The following is a 22,649-nucleotide window of genomic DNA, read 5'->3' as shown; positions in this document are numbered from 1 at the left end:
GAAATCTTAGATGCCCATGAAGTGAGGGGTACCTGCCGATAACCTTTTAACAGGTCCAGCTTGCTAGTAAACCTGGCTGTGCCAACACAATCCACACAATCCTCCGTTCTAGGAAGGGGAAAGAGTCGATAATCGGTACAAAAACGATGCGAGGCAACAGTCTTGGACACTAAAATACAAGGTGAACACCAAGGGCTCACACTATGGACAGCTAACCCACATTTAAAGTAAGTACTCTGTTTCTTCCTTCATAATTGTTATTTAGCTGTCTGCTCTAAAGGAGTTTCTAAAACTTTGTAAGCGTCAGGCACGCACTCATACACATGAACAGTAGCCTTAACAACTTCATATTCTAGACTCTGTTCAAGAGTGAGAGCGGAGCAGGCTTCCTCAGCTTTTCCTGACAGTTTACACTGCAACAACAGCGTCCACAAACTTTTAGGCCAGTTTAACGTTGTGGCTATTCGCTCGAACACAGAAAAATAAGTATCAGCTTCATCTTCCCTAAATACAGGCACTAAACCAACATGTCGGCTAACATCGAAAGCAGGCTGGTGTTACCCGTCTCAGACCAAAGACGCCCGACTGAGTAAGTAGAATACACAGTGGTGTCAATACTGCAGAAAAATCAGAGACACATTAATATGCTGCGAGCTCTGGAGATGTTTAATGAACTCTGCATTCTTTCCCTTTTCTTTTATAATGTTATCATGAATTGAAGGTATTCAGTTTCAAGAAAACTGACAGTTTGTAAAATACCAAAAATTAAAACAATAAAACTCAAACTCCATGTAAACTCGATGTGAATGCCATGTATTCTAATAAAGTCCATGTATTCAAATAGTCCATGACTGTCTGTGATTCAATATGGCACATGTAAATGAACAATACATTACATTATACATTCATATCATTAATAGTAATTCACATCACAAATGTTTTTCCCTTTTTTTAAATCCACTTATTCACTGTCCACATAATCATAAACAGAACATAAAAACTATTTTTGCCTTTTCATTAAACAGGTCTGCCATTTCGTTTCACCCTGTGTTTCACATGGACGTAGCCATTTTGGCTCAACTACAATACACTCGCCGCCATTTTGGCTCAACTCAAACTGGTTTCAACTCTGATACAAAACAGACATTTAACTCACATCCACGTCCACATGTACTTATAATCCATATATAAAATTCTTCAAACACACCTATGAACTCATTTTGTGTACCTGCTTGCTTATCTGTCACTGTTTCTTGACACATTTGTTCACGGATCACACAAATTAATCAACCACTTTACAAAATCTAACAAAATAACCATTTCATTAAAACAAACTGCATTTATCTACACTCACATGTATAACAAAACATCATGACTTATTTAATGTTGTTTCAAGCGATTAACAAACCATATTTTCCTCACCTGCGAGTTCTAGAGATGTTTAATGAACTCTGACCTGAGCTCCGCAGTTCAGTGTCTCAAAAGCGCTAAGCGCCCTCTAGAGGAGACACAAAATAAAACACTTTCAGAGTTAGGGCAAAATACAGAAAACATTACTAAATTAAACTGAACATCATGTGACCTTGTTTCACTGTTTTGTGGGATGTCTACTTTTCTTGTAGACGTACACTCTCTTTACACATTTGTTTTCGACCCACTACACTGGTTTACTGGCAAGGTCAGGAGCGGAGCTAGCGGTGATGCTGGCGCGATGGAGACATCAGTCCCAGTGGGGGCAGAGGATGCTGCTGCTGATGGGCAGAATTTCCGTGGAAGAGGCACTGGCTTTGTGGAGCAGCCAGGTCGAGGTTCTTCCAATCCGCATCCAACTCCTTCTCCCGAAAGCGCAGCAACTGCATCTTACACTCTTGCCACTTTATTGGCAACCCCAAACTGCATCCCGGGATCTACAGAGCCGGCCTGAAGCAGCTCAAAATAGGCTTCATCACCCAACCAACTTCCAGGCTCCGTATCGGCACCCGCAGCGCTGGGAGCCTGAGGTGGCCGAGTAGCGACGCCCGGAAGCACCTCCCGCTCAGGTAAGATCTGCTGCTCCACTAGTACCTCATACAACGCGGCTTTAACCACATTCTTGCTAGTGGGTCATGGAACCGAAATATTAAAGAAGTCGGCTATCAATAGCAGATGGTCTTTCCGACATTTCTCAAAAACTTCTAAAGTAAGACACAACGTAAAGTAACCAAATCAAATAATTTCTCATATTATATATATAATGTATACACTATATTGCCAAAAGTATTCGCTCACCTGCCTTGACTCGCATATGAACTTAAGTGACATCCCATTCCTAATCCATAGGGTTCAATATGACGTCGGTCCACCCTTTGCAGCTATAACAGCTTCAACTCTTCTGGGAAGGCTGTCCACAAGGTTTAGGAGTGTGTTTATGGGGATTTTTGACCATTCTTCCAGAAGTGCATTTGTGAGGTCACACACTGATGTTGGACGAGAAGGCCTGGCTCTCAGTCTCCGCTCTAATTCATCCCAAAGGTGTTCTATCGGGTTGAGGTCAGGACTCTGTGCAGGCCAGTCAAGTTCATCCACACCAGACTCTGTCATCCATGTCTTTATGGACCTTGCTTTGTGCACTGGTGCACAGTCATGTTGGAAGAGGAAGGGGCCAGCTCCAAACTGTTCCCACAAAGTTGGGAGCATGGAATTGTCCAAAATGTCTTGGTATGCTGTAGTATTCAGAGTTCCTTTCACTGGAACTAAGGGGCCAAGCCCAGCTCCTGAAAAACAACCCCACACCATAATCCCCCCTCCACCAAACTTTACACTTGACACAATGCAGTCAGACAAGTACCGTTCTCCTGGCAACCGCCAAACCCAGACTCGTCCATCAGATTGCCAGATGGAGAAGCGCGATTCGTCACTCCAGAGAACGCGTCTCCACTGCTCTAGAGTCCAGTGGTGGCGTGCTTTACACCACTGCATCCGACGCTTTGCATTGCACTTGGTGATGTATGGCTTGGATGCAGCTGCTCGGCCATGGAAACCCATTCCATGAATCTCTCTGCGCACTGTTCTTGAGCTAATCTGAAGGCCACATGAAGTTTGGAGGTCTGTAGCGATTGACTCTGCAGAAAGTTGGCGACCTCTTCGCACTATGTGCCTCAGCATCCGCTGACCCCGCTCCGTCAGTTTACGTGGCCTACCACTTCGTGGCTGAGTTGCTGTCGTTCCCAAACACTTCCACGTTCTTATAATACAGCTGACAGTTGACTGTGGAATATTTAGGAGCGAGGAAATTTCACGACTGGATTTGTTGCACAGGTGGCATCCTATCACAGTTCCACGCTGGAATTCACTGAGCTCCTGAGAGCGACCCATTCTTTCACAAATGTTTGTAAAAACAGTCTGCATGCCTAGGTGCTTGATTTTATACACCTGTGGCCATGGAAGTGATTGGAACACCTAATTCTGAATATTTGGATGGGTGAGCAAATACTTTTGGCAATATAGTGTATTTAAATGTACAGAAAAAATTACAGAATTCAATTTTTGCCACACTGCAGTTTTGGAAACAGAAAACAATGTGATTCTACTTTCAGTATCTAATCAGTTCCTCCAGGATTTTGTGATTCTGAGATCACAGAAATGAAAACAAGATCAAGCAAATTCAATTCAGTTCAATTCATTTGTATAGCGCTTTTAACACTTCTCTCAAAGCAGCTTTACAGAAGTATAGAAACATAGAAAAATGTATAAAGTTTAAAGTTAAATTAGTATTTAACTCTAAACACAGGAAAAACACCCTAAGATGATATGAGGAAGAAACCTTAAGAGGAACCAGGCTCAGAAGGGAAGCTCATCCTCATTTGGGTGATGATATTTAGAGGAGTTTGCCTTTTTTCAGTTTTGTCAGTGTTTCAATACCTGGCCCTTTAATTAAGCTACATAGAGATTGTCACAAATCATTGTTAAATCACATCTGTGATCATCCTTGTAATAATATGAAAATGATTTGATTGTTTATTGTATTGCGTAACTTATGAAACTGTATTTTCCTGTAGTTTAGGATTCCCCCTGCACTTCCTGATGAAATATTTATGATAAATACACATATGTATATACCACAATTTAAATCCAATAATGAAATGAAATATCACTTTTCCTTCCCATTCCATCATCCATTCACTTTCATCTTGCATGTCACTGTGTGTTTCTTCAATAAACATGACATCAATATGCTTTTGTCTCATTAATTCAAAGAGCATCGCTCTCTTCCTGTAGTCTCTCGCACCGTTTATGTTTAAACTGCCCAGTCTTAAATTACTCATAAAATGAATAAAGAAAGACACTGAGCAAGACAAACACAAAAAAACAAAGAGAAAAGTAGAACACTTGTTTTTCATCATTCAACATGCTTAAACTCAACGTTTGCACAATTTTCTTTAACCTGTATTTCTCCTGTTCTGTTAAACCCCCAGCCCTGTTTCTTTCATTGCTACTCTTGCTGACTCTGTAAACAATCCACCATCTGGAAAAAACTCCTCTACTTTAATTCCTTTCATCACTTTAGTTGTTTGCAGAAAGGAGTTAATTTTCTCAGGAGTATAAGCACTCCTCCTAGCTCTTCTTTGAGGGACCGAGTCAAGTGAGCTCACTGATTCACTCTCACTTTCCATTACTGAATCATCAGAGTTACTACAGATATCAGATTCAACTCCCATTTAATCATCCTGTTGGTGTTTTAAGCAGGTTATCATCTTCTGTCATATCAATATCTTTTGAGTTTTCTACCTCTACAGCATCACCATTTGTTATCTCTATTTTCTTCTTTTCTATTTCTTCATTACTTTCTTTCGCACTCTTTTCTTGATCTTAAACCTCAGTGCTAGATTTAACTCTTCACCTTTGTTGTTTAGAATCATATACACTTTTACAAACTGTGAGGTATGGGTTGTTCTGTGTGTCCTGTCCTGTGTTGATTACTGTAGAGATTAGTTGATGTTCATCTGATTGTCCTCTACATGGCAGTAGTACTAAACATACAAGTAGCAGAGATTACTTCAGGTTGGTCCACTCCGTACTCCAGCCCAGGCTTTCCTGATGATCCAGCTACTACCACCTGCAAGCAGTAATGGAGACCCTATAAAGCTGGGACAGAAGCCAGTGAGATTTTTTAACAAATTAATATTTGTGATTTTAAGATCAGGTTCTGTATCACAAATTATTTGGTCCTAAAAAATAAAGTTTAAAAATATCAGAAACCTGTGGCATTATGTTTTGTTTCGCATCCATTCACTAGCACTGACCACACTTCATTGTGCAGCCATTCACTTGCATTTCATACTGATTGACTCTGATTATACTGATGTCCTGATTATTACAACAAAATTAACCAAAATAACAAATATTTATTCCGCTGTGTCGTCTCCCTTAATGTTACATCTCTGAGCAAGGTGTAACAATAGGGGAGGGAACAGACATGAAAATGATGCCCCAGAGGTAGGAGTGACGACACAATGAAAGTCTACTTTTTACTGGTTATTATTGTAGCTGTATTTGATAAAAAAATTAGTTGGACTAATTCAATTAAATTACAGTGCATGGATGAGTGTCACGTCCGGTCTCTGCCGCCCCGTGCGTGAACCCGGACCTCCGTGGACGCTGCGTGCATCAGCACGCCATGGAGAAGACCCATATGCAGGATTCAGAAGGCACTGCTTTATTAACATAAACACAAGACATGGGGAAACTAACCTAATAACGAAGACATGACAACACTAACAGAAACTAAAACATGAACAGAAACTTGACTTACAAACAACAAACATAGAACAATGACAGGTATAAAAGGATCCCTATTTATAGGGCACAACATTAAGACTAATGGGGAACAGGTGACATGGTGGGAACGAGAACAATAGGAAAGGAGTGGCACAAAAAAATACACACAATAAAGCAGGCTTCACAGAATCACCTGCCAGCTCCCTCTCTAGGCCTGGCAGGGAACTGTCCACCTGTTCCTGACAGAGTTGGAGCTATATATATTTATTGGATGGAAGTCCTGCCCACAACTGAGTTCATGAGTTATTTTTTTCAGTGCAGATGGTATTTACAGTACATTCTGGGAAGTTTTAGGAGATGACTTGCTAGCAGTACTCATTGATAGCTTGACCAGAGGGTCATTGCCTGTGGGATGCAGGAGAGCGGTCATCACATCCTTTTACTGAAGGTATTGTCAAAAACACTAGCTACCAGATTAAGAGAAGTGATTGGTCACCTCTTTCATATAGACCAGACATATTGTGGACCCAATAGATCTATTTGTGATAATATTTAACTGATTAGAGGTATTCTGGACATCTCTAGATCATTGGATTTAAATTGTGGTATATACATATGTGTGTTTATCATAAATATTTCATCAGGAAGTGCAGGGTGAATCCTAAAGTACAGGAAAATACAGTTTCATAACAGTTAAGCAATACAATATCATATCATTTTCAATCAAATTGTTACAAGGATGATCACAGATGTGATTTAACAATGATTTGTGACAATCTCTATGTAGCTTAATTAAAGGGCCAGGTATTGAAACACGGACAAAACTGAAAGAAGGCAAACTCCTCTGAATATCATCACCCAAATGAGGATGAGCTTCCCTTCTGAGCCTGGTTCCTTTCAAGGTTTCTTCCTCATATCATCTTAGGGAGTTTTTCCTCACCACTGTCACCTCAGGCTTGCTCATTAGGGATACATTTTAGACATAAATAGTAACGTAACTTAAAATAATAGTAACTTTTTCATTTAAACATTTTTTCTATGTTTCTATACTTTTGTAAAGCTGCTTTGAGAGAAGTGTTAAAAGCGCTATACAAATAAATTGAACTGAATTGAATTTGCTTGATCTTGTTTTCATTTCTGTGATCTCAGAATCACAAAATCCTGGAGGAACTGATTAGATACTGAAAGTAGAATCACATTGTTTTCTGTTTCCAAAACTGCAGTGTGGCAAAAATTGAATTCTGTAACTTTTTCTGTACATTTAAATATGTTGATGCTTTTGATGCATAAGGAGTCAAAAATCAAATGGTGTGTATGCCTTTGTAACATATGCAGGCAATTTAACAAAGGTTTTACTGAATGATCTGTACCCCTGTAGACTATTTAAAAACAGCTGGAGTTTAAAACACAGAGACTTACAATTGTTTATTAAAATAAAGAAATAAAGAAGTGAAAGTCTAACCAGTGAAACTGTGTGATAAATTATAACACAATTAATGTGACATCACATTAGGCATCACATGCCATGTAAATGTAAGTAAAAGGGGGCGTGGTCAACAGCAGGAGAAGTAAAGGCAAGAAACAACCTTCTATACTTTTTACTAATAAAGAACTTCATACTAATTCATTACATTTTTACCCCCAACACACACACACAGGGATATAAAATTGCCAACACTAATGCAGTTGACATCATAAGTTTAGATACTAGCAGAATATGGAAAATGTAAAACAAACAAACAAATAAATAAATAAGAGGGATCATAAAAATTGCATTTTATTTTTTTTATTTAGCTCTGCTTTTACATAAAGTTTACATATAGTGCACAAGATACAATAAAAAACTGAATTAACACAAATGAACCAGTTCATAAGTTTCTATAAGCCTTACTAATAATGTTTTCATTTATTTCATACCTAGTAGCATAACACAAAAAAGTGCTACATGACTGGGTTAGAGCATCTCTACATCTATACATAGCTATATATGTACACACAGATTTATTTGATTATTTATTTTTATCTTATACAATTTTACACTATTTCTTGATATTAGTAAGGAAATACTTCTGGTATAGATAAAGGTATATCTCATCTTATTGTCTAATCTAAGTAAGATTTTAGGTTGTTGTTCTTACATAAAGCATTATTTAGGGAAAATACCTTAAAAAATTTCTATTTCTTCTTTTATTAATAATAAAGTTACGGCTTCATTTAAGGATGTTTAACTATAATGAAGTAACTTGTGCATTTGTCAATACTATTCCATGTAAACAAATCCACTAAAATGTGTAAGATGGTGTCATCTCAGATTTTTGATCCTTTACAATTAGAATTTCAGACTTTAATCCTGACAGGTTGGGTCTTGAAGGATTTTTGAAGGCTATCTGTATTTTATTGTCATTTTCATTTCACATTGTAGTGAATGATTAAAAGTTTCTGACACTCTTTAAAAAGGATTTGTATTTTAGTGAGAAATGAATTTCATGTGTTTGTGCTAAAAAGATGCATAGAAATGATCGGAAGGAGGCTGTAATAGATGCAATTCAAATATTTTATTAAAGATTACTAATTAAGCACTATAATAAAAGATGCAACTATTTACAGATTTTGAACTATTTACAGATTTTGAACTATTTACAGATGAAGATCTACATAGAGGGATGAGGGAGGAGGGGGTGATGGGGGGCTTAATAGGAGGATGAAAATAGGAGGGTTAATAATGTTAGTAACAATATAAAATATTTGAAAATGTTAGAATTTAATTACAAAATTAATTTATACTTACCTGTGGAGAGCTTGAGCAATGTAGGGACAAAATATGAAATGTAAAAAAGTATTAAAAGGGAATTAACTAGTGAAAAAAATTGTTTGTGTGTGTGTGTATGGTGGGAAATGGGGAGGTGTGGGGGTAAGGGAAAGACATTGCTCAGAGTCTCTCCAAAGTCTTCATCATCTTCTCTATGTGCTGCTGGAGGAGATCCGTAACTGTGGCTGAGCGTAGAATACATCTATAAGGCCTGTAAGCTGACCCTATCAACAAATTACACACACACACACACACACACAAATCCAGTATTATGTCACTGTCTTAGAGATACAATGGTGAGAATTTGTGTATCGTGGCATCAGAAGATATTCAACACTTACAATAAGCTCTGTGAAGTAGTTCTCTGCTTCAGGCTCCTCCTCGTCTGCATCCCACATGTTGATGAACTCCAGCAGGTGGTCCAAGTATCCTCCCATTAACTTTAGGAAAGAAAGAAGACAAGCTCTGTTAATGCCAGGGTTAAAATATGAGAAAAGAAAATGCAATAAAATAGATTGTGTTGTCAAACTACAATTCTAGCATTCTTTTTTAATGCACTGATAAGACTCTTACCGACTCAGGTGTTAAGTCGTTGGTTAAAAATCTGTATAAAACCCAGCAGAGCTGAGTTTCAGGGCCCCTTATCCTCCTGATGAAGGATCGAATAGTGTTCACTGACTAGAAATACAAAAAAAAAAAGAGAACTTGTAAAGAAGGAGATGTGTGTGTTTGTGTGTGATGTGTGTGTTTGTGTGTGATGTGTGTGTGTTTGTGTGTGATGTGTGTGTATGTTTGTGTGATGTGTGTGTTTGTGTGTGATGTGTGTGTTTGTGTTTCATAATAACACATCAAACATTCTGTCATTTTCCTTACAGTAAAAACAGCTTGAGTAAAGGTTTGTTTACCAGAAAGGTATTGGATGGATCATGTGCATAAGGCAGCAGCTGAAGATTTCTCTCAACATCCTTAACACACACAAACACAATTAGTCACTGCAATTAACACAATTTTGCAATGCCACAATAAATAATCCCTTACCTGAATGCCAGTGAAACCATCCTCAGTGTGGGCAAAATAAGAGAATTCCTGCAAATAACGGGAAGATGAAACTCAAGATATATTTTATTAAAATGCTCTTCTAAAAATCATTAATATCAAATCTCTTCATCAGAGTAATGAATACTGTGATTACATGTGAGAGGGAGGAGTCTGCAATGTGGGAGGGAACACTTCGGCAGACGCTGTACAGCTCACCAGTCCTGAGAAACTGTGAAAAATAAAGCATGAAGATCATAAGGGCTTTTTATCATAGCAGTTTCATACTAACACACTGAACATTCTGCTGCTTGGAAAATTCAGAGATTGCTTTTAGTAAGTAAATGAAAGGTTTGGTTACCAGAACAGCAGCTGTAGGTACATGGCGGCGTATGGTGGGATGCAGCAGAGAGATCGGCTCAACAACCATGACAGAAGGAGCCCTTGGTGTTTCTCTCGGGGTTTTCACAGGAGCTGTAATAAATTAGTTTTATTTGTATGTGATTCATAATTATAACTTCAATTACAACTAATATTTTCTATCGTACATATAAACCAATAGTCAAGTTTATGAGTTGTATTGTGATGAGATTTCAAAATGGGTAGACATGTTTTCAAGTGCACTAGCTAACCATTAAATATATGCTATAATTTATAGCCAAGCATTAATTTATAATACTTTTTTAACCATCCACTCATTTTTCTTTTTGCTCTAATGAATAAATTATTTATCTTAATGATGCTACCAAGTTAATTATCCAGGCTTACTAACAGTGTAGTTAAACCTGTGTTTTCCACACCCGGAAATGAGGATTTTTCTATTTAAAAACACATTTTATGTACTAATCTTAAATGAACACATGTCTGAACAACAGAGAGAAAGGGAGAAGTAAAAAACTTTCCTTAATGCAGAAAAGTTAATAATATTGTGAGTTTGTTAGCTAGTTCACTCGTGAATAAACAGACAAATATCAGCATTAGTATTCAGCTTGTGTAAATTCACTGTACATGTGACTGATTAAAGTCTCAAAAACCTCCTGTCCCTGTCCATCATCCAAAATCTATCTAAATATTATACTGTATAATTATTTACACCTTCACCCGACTTCAGCAAGCTTTATACTCAATATGATATTGTGTACATGAAATGATTAGCGAAATGCGCTAGCTAGCTAACATACATCTGTAATCAAGTCCTTTAGGGCGCTAACTGGATAATCACTAGTCTAATCATGATTTAGTGTAAAACCAGTACTCAGGGTTGTTAAGTGACCTTCTGATGGAGGAAATATTTCACTGTGGAAATGAAATAAATTCTTAAACCAAGCTTAATGATTTTATTGTGTGATTTAAACCAGTAGCCAAGTTCGCTAGCACGATAACTAGCATGAGGCTAATTCGCGGCAACAGATGAGGTCGCTTGTGAGCTACATAACATTAGACTGTAACTGTAACTTCAACTGGATTTATTGTAAAATCAGTGAGACTGAGTCACGTGGTAGGATAAAGCTCTTCCTACCTTGAGGAGATCTTTTTCCCCGGAGGCTGCGGGAAATGAAGTAACTCACACCGGAGGAGAGAGTGACCAGACCCGCAGCACAGGCGATCTCACCCAGGGTCAAGCTCTTCAGGTCTTGCAGCATTACGCGGAAATCCATCGCAGAGTCAGAAGTCCTTCGTCGGGAGTCGCTGTTCGTGGTGTTGATGAAGTCCTTCGTCGGGAGTCGCTGTTCGTGGTGTTGATGAAGTCCTTCGTCGGGAGTCGCTGTTCGTGGTGTTGATGAAGTCCTTCGTCGGGAGTCGCTGTTCGTGGTGTTGATGTAGTTGTTCCGATGTTCAGTTGTGCGCTGTTCAGATGAAGAGATGAGTTTCTGTAGAGCAGATGTTTGTCTGTATCCAAGGAGCAACTCAAATGCCGAGCTATGGTTTTAAACTACTCGATGTGACGCGTTATCACCATGGATACAGTTTAAACACAAACTATTCAAAGAAGCGAATACGCATGCGCACGTGACGTCTAAAATGCACAGATTCACGCGGCTCGAGACCCAACGTGGGAATACCTGAGATGCGGATTGGGGTCACGCAGATGATGATGATGATGATGATGATGATGATGATGATGATTATTATTATTATTATTATTATTTTATGTTTGTTATCGTTATTAATTATAATAATAATAAAGTAATTACTATTATTGTATTGTTCTTATTGTTAACACATACACTTTATTATAGACCGTTGTTGCTCTAACTGTGTGAAGAGCTTTGTAAATATGAACACAGTACTCATAAATGCATGTCACTAACTGTCAGAGAAATTGTAAAACAAATCCAACAATCCCTTTGCGCCACCTGCTGGAGAATCGATGAAATGACATCAAGTAATCTGGAGCAATTTTTGTAAACGTTTTCTGTTATCAAGCAAATTTCTTGTCTATACTTTCTTTTTACCACTGTATTTTGTAATAAAGTTATAACAATAATAATAATTCATTATAATTCTATTCATTCATACAATTTCAGTAATTTATCTTCTTCAGTTTATAATAATAATAATAATAATAATAATAATAATAATAAATTGTAATCTGATTATAAAATAGAGAAAATATCAAGATAAAGTATCTTGTGTAAAAATGAATCTTGTGTTATTGCACAATTCTCATATGATATAGTAGAAATCCCCAAATGTATTGTCCAGTTTGTGGAAGGGGCTACTGGGAGCAGTGCTGGTTGTACAGTCTCACAGCAGCAGGGAGGAAAGACCTACAGTACCACTCTCTCAAACACTTGGGGTGAAGTAGCCTACCACTACAGGAGCTGCCCAGGGTCATCAGAGTCTACCAGAACCTGACCATCAACCTCCTTTCTCCCTCCACCTGCACTGGGTCGAGACTGCATCCTATGAAAGAGCTATCTTTATAATTTTATCCAGTCTCTTCCTGTCTGCAGCAGAATTGCCACTGCCCCAGCTGAAAAAGAAACATAAAAATGACAGATACTACCACAGAGTCAAAAAAGATCTTGAGGACTGCCCACTGCACTACAAAGGAACTGAGTCTTCTCAGCAGGTACCATCTGCTCTGACCTTTGTTGTAAAGTGCAGTGGAATTGTCTGTCCAGTCCAGTTTATAGTTGAGATGAACACCCAGGTACTTACCATTGAAACCAGAAGTTTACATACACTGTGTCAGAGCCTCTAAAATCTCCAAATTCACAAGTCTTACTCAGTGTGTGCAGTTCCACAAGGTACTGGTCAAAACTCACTCCTTGTGTCTGGTCAGCAGAGAAGAACTTGTATCTCTCAAAAGTGACATTCTTACTTGGCAAGAAGATTATGGAACATGCGCCACACACAAGACCTGAAATAATTGTTTGGTCTGAAAACTACACATCTGGCAACACACAAACATCATCTGACATTCACTGAATTTAACTAGATGGCTGTTCCTGAGAAAATTCAGCAACTTATTATTTCAATCAATTTATGCACTAGGCTTTCTCACAACAAATCAATCTCACTGTTGGATATATAATCTAATGATTGTCAGGTAGTTCTAGGTTTCGCCTTGTTTTATATAAGCTGTATCCGATACTGCCATCCTGTGGTGAGATTGAGAATTGACCTAATACAGGAGACTTACTAACAGGTACCACAGAGTATAGAAGTAAAGCATTAAGTCTCTTTATATACTTTCACAAGAAGACCAGCCTGTAACCACTTAATGAAATAAAATAATAAATGAATTAAATGACATGAATGAAATTTGTTTTTATACTTGTACTTCTTGTATATAATAAATAGTTTTTCTTTTCTTTTCTTTTTTAAACACTTTTCAGTTTCAAACATCTGAATCAGTGTTTATAAGTTAGGTCTGGTGATTAAGTTCAGCTGGAGGATGTGGAAAGAAAACAAGGCCTGTCCCTGCACTTTCCTTCACTTAAAGCACTCTGAAATTTCCTTCAGGATGAATGTAAAAGTTTACAGAATTGCCATATTTGGCTGAGGGTCTGTGTGCTCAGCTGTTTAAAGAGGCAGAAGGCCATCATACAGAGGTGGCAGCAGGAATAACACAGACTACTGACTTAACACCTTACTACACACTGTGTCACTTTAAATTTCATTCATCTCAGGTTACTTTTACAAGCATTACTGCACTTTAAAGCTTTGAACCCATGTGTGTACTTACCCCCACTGTTACCCATAGCCCCTCCCTGCATGCTTCTTATTCCTGTTGCACTTTATATATGTCTCATCAGCACTGTGAATGTCATACATGTGTCTTAGACCTTGAGTCCAAGAGAATTATTATTTCATCTCATCACACTGTATGTGGCTGCAATTATCTTGAAATACCGCATAGTTAAAGCTCTGTGAAGAGATTCTGGCACTTAGGTTTAAAACACTAAAATCCTTAAATCCTTAAATCCTCATTATTCCCATCCTACAGTTCTGTTATTTATTTTAAAGTAAATTGTTCTTCATAAGTATACCAGTAATTGTTAAGAAGTTTCTGTCAGTTCACATTTCACAATACAAATCAAATCCAGCTCCAAGAACAGATTCAGGGTCTAAGGTGATCTGTTATAAAGACGGTATAAGCTTTCATATAAGCATTTCTTTAATGTTAACTAATGCAGTAAATAAAGTAAGTTAACAGAGCCTTAATGTAAAGTGTTATCACAGTATGTTTATATGGTTTATTACTCACATAAATAATTGTAATGTGATAAATGTATTGATTATGTCCACTTCAAAAGAAAATCAGCTGAAATCAGAATAAACCTAAGCTTTTAAACTTTATTTGTAGAAAACATTGTTTTCCTTCTAGGATTAAGCTCTTATTAATCCTCAATATTCTTAAATGGAGGCTTGTGCTCTAGTCATCTCAACAAAATTTGCATTAGTCCACCCTCACAGGGTTTTTTTTTCACAGGCTGAAAGGCTGAATTTGTCAAATGTCAGATTCATTCAATCACCAAAAAGACTTGAAGAAACCAACTCGGGTAAAACAACAAATCAATGCATGGAGTTCAAAATTCTGTGACCACATTAATAATCTGGGATTTTTCTTCAACTGCATTTTTTCCTCTTTAAAATATAAAAAGTAAACAATAGTTAATTTAAGATTCTGTACTCTTTCTAGGTGTCTATTTAAAGGTGAGATTTTCCTCATGTCTGATCTTTTTTACTGAAGCATGTGTTCAAGTGACACTGATGCATTTAATCTAAAATGGCTTGTAAGGTTTTGCATAAACTTGTGGTGTCCATGCAGCTCAAATGCACAAACTCATTTAAAGCAAAAACGGCAACTTGCTAAATGCTAGAAACTCAGAAAGGCATCTTGCATAAATTTCAAAGATTTTACTTCAGGTTGTCAAATAATATAATCTGTAAAACAAATGAATGTATTAAATTAGAAAAAAATGCAAAAAAGAAGCATTATTCCTAGTGGTCTCAGACATTTGGACCCCACTATATATTTTATTATGGCCTTAGCAAGGCTATAAAGTGTCCACCTTTTATATATTTCTTTTCTGTTTTGTACATTCCTTATTTTGAAGGCTAGTGTATTAATTTAAGTGTTTTCATTTATGACAGAAATGGCCTCAATGTGTCTTAAAATGTCCTTGTTTTGTCTGTGCAGGCAACATTTATAACTGATTCCAGGTGTTTTGAGGAAATGCATCTCAAGCTCTGACATACTGCTGTAGCTGAAATTGATTTTTAAGACACTAATGTACATGGAAGTTGCTGGACAAAGCTCAGTCTGATGGTGTGGTTTTAGATCATTTGTGGCATATCTTGCTTCTTGTCATAGATAAATGTGAACTGTCTGAAAATGGAAAAATCGTGTTGGCAGTAGGACTAAAAGGCAACTGTAAGCAAACATTTTGATCAGTGGAGTTGAAATAAAGCTTATCTAACAGTTAGAACAGCTGTCCTGTGTTGTAATTATTTTATTGTTCATATTCTTATTATTAACATGAGTTAATCATAATGGACTTTATACTGGACAATGGCAGCACACAGAGTGCTTACTCTAAATAAATTATGTTTATTATTATTTTTGTGTGATATGGTGATGGAGTTCTAACTGAAACACTGCAAACTAAAATATATCATCCTATCATCACATACTCTCCCATCCAGCATGTCTAGACAAACATGCGTACACATGCACACGTGCACACAATCTTGGTATTTCAAATGACCTTCGTATTGGTGTAGATATTTAATGGAACCCTGGAACATTTCAGAGGCTTGTACCAATCACTGTAGTTACATAAAGCTCAGTATTTACAATATGAATAGGGAAAAATCATCTTCTGTTGTGACCTAAACTTTTATAAACTACTGTGTTGAGACAGTGTGTAGAATTCATGCACTTGTCAGCTGTAAGAGTGTTTTATATTCTGACTCACATGTCAACAGAAACAGAAGCTGAATAGATTCTGTATGAAGCCTTAAAAAATAATCAGACATGATCTTCCATGAGTGCATTCTCTGGACATCAAATAAACCCAGACACACCTCATATTTCTGCCCTTTAGATCTGGCAAAACGGTATAGAATAAGTTATTTATAGTTATAGTTAGTGCTGGTTTATATTGGTTTATACTGGTTAGTGCTGGTTTATACTGGTTTATACCAGTTAGTGCTGGTTAGTGCTGGTTTATACTGGTTTATACTAGTTAGTGCTGGTTTATACTGGTTTATACCAGTTAGTGCTGGTTTATACTGTCTTATACCGGTTTATACTGGTTAGTGCTTATTTATACCTGTTTATACCAGTTAGTGCTTTGTGGTTTAGGTATTAGAAAAAAATTATGGCTGCTTTCTAGACGTCCTAAACAAGTGTGTAATTTTCTGCAAACCTGTCCCTGGGTCATAAGCCCAAGAAAAAAACATGATTTTGAACAGTGACCAAAATTAGTGAGAGGCTAATCAACCCACTATAAAATAACTTGTACTGATAGGTGCTGTAAAATATACTCCACTTGTTTGCAGCTGGTGTTTTATTATGTAGTAATAGTTGCAGTGGTCTGGGAAAATACTGGACTAAAACAGATGGATTTCAAGAGGAAATAATTTATCTGGGTCTGGGATCTTCCAGTGAACAAGTACCTTTATTTGTCTTTATTTATCATATTTTTTATTCACTGCCCTTGAGCATGAAGTTATTTAATTTCTGACCTAAAATGTTAGCAAAATACAACAGGTTTAAGAAATGTATGCCAAATACAGATTTGAAGATTTCAGACTGAACAAAAGTGAAGCAAACAGATTTCTTCAGCAGGGGGTATCTGTCTCGTAAGCTGTTTAGTGAAGAGTAATTCTGCAGTATGATTAATGCTGTCACACCTGACTAATGGTGTCTGAACTCAAGCGACCCTACACTTGGAATAAATGAGGGACGCTGTGTCCACCTGTGTCCAGGGGTGATGTTTCACACTGAGGGTCTGAATTCATCTAATAATCCCACTCCTAATCAAACCCAGCCTTAGATATGATTTAAATTATGGTAGAATAACTATGTTACTCACATGGGAAATGTCTCAATCAATAATGCTTTACCTTATGGTCCCCTTAAATGATATTATTTAACATTAGTTTACATAAACAAACCATGTATGTCACTATTAATATACACCATAAGCAATGCTAACAAAGACTAGTATTAGTTTGTGTGTTTTCTTTTAATGCACATTGTTAGCAAAATTCAGAACTGAGGTGGAGACCAAAGTTCAGTCATTTATCAACATTAAGCAACATGCTGTATTTAATATAGCCTAATTTATGAGGACTTGTTTTAGTCGTTGAATAAAACATTAGTCACTGAAGGTGTATTTCATTAACATTTCAATAAATGTCAGTTAAATCATGTGTTAATGTACTTTGTTAAAAAATCAAGTGCAGTTTAATTAAGCTGAAGCTCATGCTTTATTAATGTTAACTAATATTAAAAATCTAACCAACCTTGATTTTTGTGAACAGGATTTTTATTTATTTAGGAAAACACCTTAAAGGCTACTGATATTATAAACTATTTCTTCTTAAAGAGTAACCTTGAGAGTTCAGAGTAACTGCATTATAAATGATGTGCTACAGTGGTGTGATTTGGTGTAAACTGTAAATCCACATTTTTAGTCCTCTACAATTTAGATTTTCAGATTTTTATCTAAAGATTTCAGACTTTTTATACACAACTGTGCTCTGGATGCTTAAATGTAAATGTGCAATTCCCCAAATGTTACAGATTTTTCTACATTTTGGAAACAAACTTTCCAAGACTACAAATATCTGAATTTTGTTTGATGTTATTTGTCATTTTTCACATTTTAGTAAACCTTAAAGTTTCTGAAGTTCTTTAAAAAGGATTTGTATATAAGTGAAAAGTTCATTTAGTGTTGTGTTGCTTTTTAAAGGAAAATTATACAGACATACTGATGACTAAAAATAATCAGAATGAGACGGTAATAGGAGCAAATGAAAACATTTATTAAAGTAAACTATATAAACATTATACAACTATAAGTTTATTTACAACAATATTATTTGCAGCTACTATTTATACTAATTACTATTTGCTGTTATCTAAAAAGACAGGGGTAGAGGGATAGATTGATAAGGGACACTCTATGAGGGATGAGGGATATTAAAACTACTCCTTGGGTGCTGGGTTTACTGTACAGACCTGTAGAGAAGAAAAGAAAATACTTTAATATTAAGTTAATCAAAAATAAGAATAAAATTAATTTCTACTTATGTGTGGGGAGCTTGAACAATGTATAGAAAAGAAGTGAGGGAAAAGAAATGGAACAGAGGAAGAAAAGAGGAATTGGGTAGAAGGAAGGACATTGCTCAGAGCTTCCACAAAATGTCCATCATCTTCTGGACACGCTGTCTGAGGAAAGGTCTCAGTTTGCTGGATAAGGCTGCTGTGTCTTGGTAGAACTCCGGGGGCTGAGTAAACAGCATTTCAGCAAGATCTGTAAGCTGGTCCTATAGACAAATGACATCATCACTATCATAATCCAACACAGTGTCACTGAGTTTAGGATACAATACTGAGAATCACAGCATCAGAAGATATTAGACACTTACAATAAGCACTTTAAAGTAGGTCCTTGCTGCAGGCTTCCACATGTCTACCTCCCACATGCTGATGAGTGCAAACATGCGCTCCAAGAATCCTCCCTTAAGCTTTAGGAAAGAAAGACAACAAGCTCCTTTAATACCATGTCATATCAGGGTTAACAATATGGAAAAATAAAATGAGATGAAATAAACCAGGTTCTGAAACTACATTCAAGCATGGCTTTTAAATCTCCTGATAAGACTCTTACTGTCTCAGGTATTGAGCTGTTTGTGAAGTAGCCAAATAGAAGCAGCTCGAAAAAGATGTCCACGAAGTTGTAGTGGTGGACCTGCACAGAAAAGAAAAGTTCCAAAAAGAAATTAGCTTTACATAATGGAGTCCTGTTTTCAATCACATCAAAATCTTTTAGATTTAAACATTAGTCATGTTACGCAAGCATTTATAAGCTTACATAGGACCTGGAGAGCTCTGCTGCAATCGAGTCCTGATAAGAAGGAGTCTTCAGGAAATGAATCAGAGCCTCGTAGGCCAGCTGTACACGACCTGCATCCTGTTAAACAAACAAACAAAATAATCACTTTGGCTATAGTTTTCAACATGGAAACTCATTTTAAACCCTAAAATGAAGCAGTATGTAAGCCTCAGCATGTCCAGTACTTTACTAAAGATACACAGATGATGTATTACATGGACCAAATGTCCAACTACTTCATATCCCAGAGCCCTAGGGTTATCCTAAGGGTGTGATTGTTATAAAATTAGCTTTTGATGCTTGTTATTTTAATTATTATTCCTTAATTACTCATTACCACATTTATTTAACAACTGCAACATTTTCAAGCCCAGTAACTGAAAGTGTGTTGCACAAGGAAACAGTCTATCATCATTCTGAAGTCACCTGGTTGTTAACTGCTGACAGACGCATCACAATCTTCTTCCCCATAACAAACAAGAAGTTCTGATTGTCGATGCAGGTAAGATGAATCTGAATATAAGACAGCACACAATAGAAAATTAAAGCAGAGTGGACTTTACCTGAGTAAAAACAGCAGCTAAACAAAGGTTTTACTCACAGCAAACGCCTCATGGATCACATATCAGTTACCCCTCTCTCTGTAAGATGGTCCCTAAGAAACAAAAGATTTACATGCTTAGTGTATTAAACATACATTACAGCTTTATACCATTAAACTGTGAAGATAATCGTACCAATTAAAGAGCACCTCCATCTCCTCCTGGCTAAGGCTCTCCTCACTCATATTGCTAATGTGTGAAAGACACATTAGCAATAAATCATTAAAACTCACACAGTAAATGTTACAGCCTCCCATTCAGGGGAATAGCAGCATATGTAGATACACATCAGGTCTGAAACACAGAATTACCTCAGAGTTGTACTGTTCCTCTGAATCACTGTGGGGAGTGTCAACCTGCTCCTGCTCCTGCTCCCAGGTGGAGATGTTCACCTGACCATCTTTAGCCACATGCAGGAACGTGCAGGACACCAAGGTTCGCTGTTAAATTTAAAAAAGAAAGAAAGAAAAATTAACACTCTAGACCCATATGTTTAGAAAATTTCAAGAGTTACTATCTACAATACAAACTTCATGAAATTGAAATGAGCTCTGTAACCTTCCCATATTCAGCCTTAAGAGAACAATTTGAAGTGAACACAATTAGTCACTGCAACTAACAAAAGTTTTGTGATGCCAAAAAAGATAATCCCTCACCTGTATGGCAGTGAACTGGTCCTCGATGGTGGTTCAATAAGGGAATCCCTGCAAATGACAATTAGCTGAAACTCAAGATCTACTTCACAAAAGTGTTCATCTAATAATCATTAATATCAATTCTCTTCATCAGAGTAACAAAGATGGTGATTACCAGCTGGTCGAAGTAGCGCGTCTTGGTGGTTTTAAACCAGCAAAAACGACTCTCAGGACCCCTTATCATCCCGAGGAAGTATCCCTTAATGTCCACTGCCTAGAAATAGAGAAACCAAACTAAACATTAGAACTTGTAAAGAAGGATGTGTGTGCTTGTATCTCAGCTGTAGCACTGTAGAATACCCCAGACAGGAAGGTAAAGGTGCGTGCAGAGAGGAACTGGATATTTTGCCAGGCGCTGATCAGCTCACCAGCATCGAGCCTCTGTGAAATGAAGAGCATGATGAACATAACTGCTTCCTATCACAGCGATTTTATAATAACACAAGTAACATTCTCTCGCTTTCTTTACAATCAAAACAACCCTGTGAAATCCAGTGATCAGCTTTAGTAAATAAATGAAAGGTTTGGTTACCAGAAGGATGGGTGAAGATTCCTGGTCATGTTCTTTTGGCAGCAGCTGAAGGTTGGCTCAACGACCTTAAAACACACAAACACAATTAGTAACTGCCCCTTACCTGAACCCCTTACCTGAACCCCTTACCTGAATGCCAGGGAAACTGTCCTCACAGTTGTTATGGTAAGGGAATCCCTTGTCGTGCAAACGACAATTAGATGAAACTCAAGATCTACAACCGCATTTCATTTAAGTTCTCTTTTAATAATCGTTAAAGTGGAACCTCTTCATGAGAGTAAGAAATACTGTGATTACCTCGAGCGTCCAGCAGTGTGCAGTTTCATGCCAGCAGAGACGACTCTCTGGACTCCTTATAAACCTGAGGATGTCTCTCCTAAGGTCCACTTGCTAAAAATAAAGAAACAAAACTAAACATTAGAACTTGTAAAGAAGGATGTGTGTGTGTTTGTATCTCAGCTACAGCACTGTACAATACCCCAGACTGGGAGATGGAGGAGTCTGCAGTGTTGTAGTCAACATTACAGCAGGTGCTGTTCAGCTCACCAGCACTGAGGGGCTGTGAAAAGTAGAACATGAAGATCATTAGTGCTTTTTATCATAGCAGTTTCACACTAACACTTTCAAACATTCTGTCACTTGTAAAACCGAGCGATCAGATTTAGTAAATAAATGACAGGTTTGGTTACCAGAACAACAGCTGAAGATGTGGGGTGAGTTTCTGTGGGCAGCAGCGGCAGGATTGGCTCAACAACCTTAACGCGCACACACACACACACACACACACACACACACACACACCCTTAGACAAAAGCAGCCTACACGTTTCAAATGTAGTTGAAATATTTTACTGACACCTACCTGGAGGACTGAGGGAGTATCTGATGATTCTCCCTGCAAATCCACAGGTTCTGCAATAAATGAGTTTCATGTAAGTTCAATTACAATTAATATTTTACAACATTAAAATGGCCAAGTTTATTAATTAGTAGATAGGTAGAGAGAAAGAGAGCGAGAGAGAGAGAGAAAGAGAGAGAGACCTTGTAAGTTTTCCTCTCCTTTCTTTCTAATGCTTAAACCTTAGTGAGTTAGTTAGCTAGTTAATTTGTGAAGAAACAGACTAATTGTAGCATTAGTAGCTTGAAGCTGGGGAACAATAGTCTGTTTCGGGTGGGGAAGAAAGGAAAAAAATGGGGAAGAAGGGGAAAGAGAGAAAAAGAGAAAAAAGAGAAGAAAAGAAAGAGGAAGAAAACAAAAGAGAGACAGAATGCCACGTGTGATTTATATACGCCTGTTTTGTAAATTTTTATTTAAAAATGTGCTTTTTTACAAACAAATCAGTAAAAATTCAAGTCCCCCTCCCATCCACAGCGACCCGGCTCGAATCCCACCTCAGACAAGGATTAAATATTGCATTCTGTTTTGAAATGGCAACTGTTAGTCTACAGAAACAGTCCTGCTGTCAAAATGAGTCAAGTTCTAAGTCCTGTGTAGTTAGTTGACTTCGATTATTTAATTATCTGCAAAATATGGCTTCTCAGTACGACCTACTGTTAGAAATATTGTCTTTTTTTTTTCAAAGATAAGAATAATACAGCCCAAGACACACACCATAACAATATACATAAGTGATAAATT

The 22,649-nt window shown here is 37.2% G+C and overlaps 2 long non-coding RNA genes across 3 annotated transcripts; both read right to left on the bottom strand.

Moving 5' to 3' along the window:
* Window positions 1–18,957: 18,957 nt before the first annotated feature.
* On the bottom strand, window positions 18,958–20,029 carry LOC131359057 (uncharacterized). Its single transcript, XR_009205729.1, has 5 exons — window positions 19,920–20,029; window positions 19,784–19,837; window positions 19,609–19,695; window positions 19,162–19,260; window positions 18,958–19,038 (listed from the first exon to the last, which is right to left on the bottom strand). It is a non-coding gene; the product is annotated as an uncharacterized LOC131359057 (long non-coding RNA).
* Window positions 20,030–20,112: 83 nt separating this feature from the next.
* On the bottom strand, window positions 20,113–21,571 carry LOC131359058 (uncharacterized). 2 transcript variants are annotated; one of them, XR_009205731.1, is made up of 6 exons: window positions 21,490–21,571; window positions 21,012–21,401; window positions 20,780–20,860; window positions 20,595–20,693; window positions 20,441–20,488; window positions 20,113–20,224 (listed from the first exon to the last, which is right to left on the bottom strand). It is a non-coding gene; the product is annotated as an uncharacterized LOC131359058 (long non-coding RNA). The 2 variants fall into 2 exon arrangements; XR_009205730.1 differs by having other exon boundaries at window positions 20,595–21,401.
* Between the last annotated feature and the right edge of the window lie 1,078 nt (window positions 21,572–22,649).

Source organism: Hemibagrus wyckioides, linkage group LG09 (assembly GCF_019097595.1).
Source record: "Hemibagrus wyckioides isolate EC202008001 linkage group LG09, SWU_Hwy_1.0, whole genome shotgun sequence".
In the NCBI taxonomy this organism is placed as follows: Eukaryota; Metazoa; Chordata; class Actinopteri; order Siluriformes; family Bagridae; genus Hemibagrus; species Hemibagrus wyckioides.
This window is presented reverse-complemented; position numbering and strand designations above follow the sequence as displayed.